Below are 2,581 nucleotides of genomic sequence, written 5' to 3'. Positions count from 1 at the left end.
CACAGAATATTCTCTTGTTGTTTTTCTGATGTCTCAGACCTTTTATTTTTGACTATTTTGTATTCTTACATAATGTGTGTGGTACATAAAAAGACTAAAGGAGTCAGGCTATTGATTTATTCTTTGTTTACACCAAATCCCATTTACATTCAAAATGCTTCTGGCCTGGCAGGCAAAGTCACAATGACTGTGCCCAAAACAAAGAATACGTTATCTGTAGAGACGAGCACAATAAACATAAAATAGAGCTCTCAGAGGATAGATACAGATGTCCTGCAGATTATAACTACTGTATACAAGACGTTGCCCTTGAAAATCTCTGAAGGAAAAATGTGCGGAGGGGCTGTTTGCAGGACAATCACGCTCATGGAAACAGAGAAAAGGCCAAAATTCACATAATTCATGTCACCTGATGGTAAAACTGCTGTTTTATACAGTAACAAATGAGGAAAGCTCCAGTCTGTTATATTGTTATGAGAGACAGACAGTAAATTTTAAGATTTTACTGAATGTTTGTACTTCTAAATCATCTTTGTTTGTCTATATGACTGTTTGTGAGCCTTTGTGTGTACATTATGTTTAGGGGATTTCCAGTCTGTTGAGTTTTGTTTTGTTTTTTTTAACATACTCTAGGATGATTTTTTATGAGTCATGCAGGGCTGCCCTTTGGAGCTTTAGCTGCTCTGCCTGCCAGCTGAGAAACGTGCAACTTGAAATCGTGCCAATTTCAGTGGTAAAAATAAATAAATAAGACATAAGCATCTGCTTTCAGTCCTGTCAAAACAAAGTCCTATTACTGTACAGTATCTGGACGTTCCAGTTCTGTTTCACCGCATGTTGCAATTCTGCAAACATAAACTGTAATCCATATCAGATGTGGCTGTGAGTTGTCAACAAAACTCCAGATAGTAAAAAGTACAATCGAGATGATACCAAAGGATATTTTTTAACAGATACCGAATATTGAGGTGTCGAGCGAAGAAGACAGGCAGCGTGAGTCACGTAAAAATCTGCAGCAAACTTGTGATGATTTACAACTTTTTGCTTTTACTGCCAAACAAAGTTTATTTGAAGTTTTCTCTCTGTGCTGTCGGCATATGAGCAGTGACAAGTGATGCATCCGACGGCTGACTGACTCGCATGAATTTGCATGTTTAGGTCGGAGCAGAAAGTGGGAAGAGAGGTCTTTTTATTGCAGGAGAGGATGGTGTGCAAACACATGCTAACTTTTACACGCTGCAGATTATTTGGAATGTCAACTCAAAGAGAGCCCCTGGGTATGACTTGTCTCTGCACATTTGTCGACAAATATGGCTGCTGAAATAAAACCAAATAATTTCTTATGAATATAGGTCAGGTCTTATATAGAGGTAACACATAAGAATAACAAAAGCTGCAAAAACGGTGACTTATACAGTATTTTTTATATACCAAACAGTTCTAACAGTCACTCAGCACTTTTGTAATGTCAGATTTAAGGTGTCCATACTATTATTTTTTAAAAAATTTTTTCCCAGCCCTGTAGTGTTTTATTGCTTTTTGTGCATGTAAAAGGGCTGCAGGCAGAAAAGAGTTATTCTTCCTCATACATCACTGCCCCTTACCTGCCCTGCATGCTTCATTTGAAGCCCAGTCTCATCTTCTGTCACTTGTGTGCATCACCATGTAACACATTTACATTAAGATTGTCCAGTGGATAGTTTCAAACATCCCTAAACAAACAATGAGCAGCTGCCTCGTAATTCACCATTATTTCCTTGCGAGAGACACTTTCACTGCAATTTTACTAGTAGTAGACTTGTATAGTAAACTAGAAAATTATTTAACCTGTCCAGATACATATTAGGTCATATGTAGAAAGCCAAAAATACCAGGATATTTGACTACATCGCCCACTTTTCTGGCCATTTTGAAATATAAACCACTCCTCTGTGAAAGACAGGCAATGTACACCGATTAGGCATAACATTGTGACCACCTGCCTAATACTGTATGGTCCCCTTTATGTCAGTAAAATGCTCTGAACCATTGAGCATGGACAGGGAGAGAGAAGAGGATCTCTCAGGGTATCCTATGGGGACCAAGGTTTTCCAGCAGAACACCACATAGTACCAATATGATCACTGTCATTCACTTCACCTGTCAGTGGTCACAATTTTGTGGCTGATCGGTGTACACCACAGTATGTAGTGTGAGTAAATACAAATTTTGAACAAGATGGTCAAAGCTAAGGTGCAATATTATGACAAAGTAGGATGTCCCAGGTGTATGGATACTGCATTCAATGGTGTGTGCTTAGTCAAGGCAGCTGCAGTATGTACTGAAGCAGGGTTTGGGGTTAATGAGGGAACTTCAGCTTTAACTGTGGGTTTACAGGTTTACATCTTCTCACCAGGCCTAACGTGTACTGGTGCTCAGATAGTAAAGAGGAAGGTCAGAGTTTTAAGAGAACACTTAACCCGTTGGTTTTTACTGACAAATGTAGGTACTGTATGAAAAATAGGCAAATATTCTCCAGTCTTCTTTGCTTTAATTTTTCTCTTTTGGCTGAAAACAATCTAAAAACAATAGTTCTATAGGC

This window comes from Amphiprion ocellaris, chromosome 19, assembly GCF_022539595.1.
Source record: "Amphiprion ocellaris isolate individual 3 ecotype Okinawa chromosome 19, ASM2253959v1, whole genome shotgun sequence".
In the NCBI taxonomy this organism is placed as follows: domain Eukaryota; kingdom Metazoa; phylum Chordata; class Actinopteri; family Pomacentridae; genus Amphiprion; species Amphiprion ocellaris.
This window is presented reverse-complemented; position numbering follows the sequence as displayed.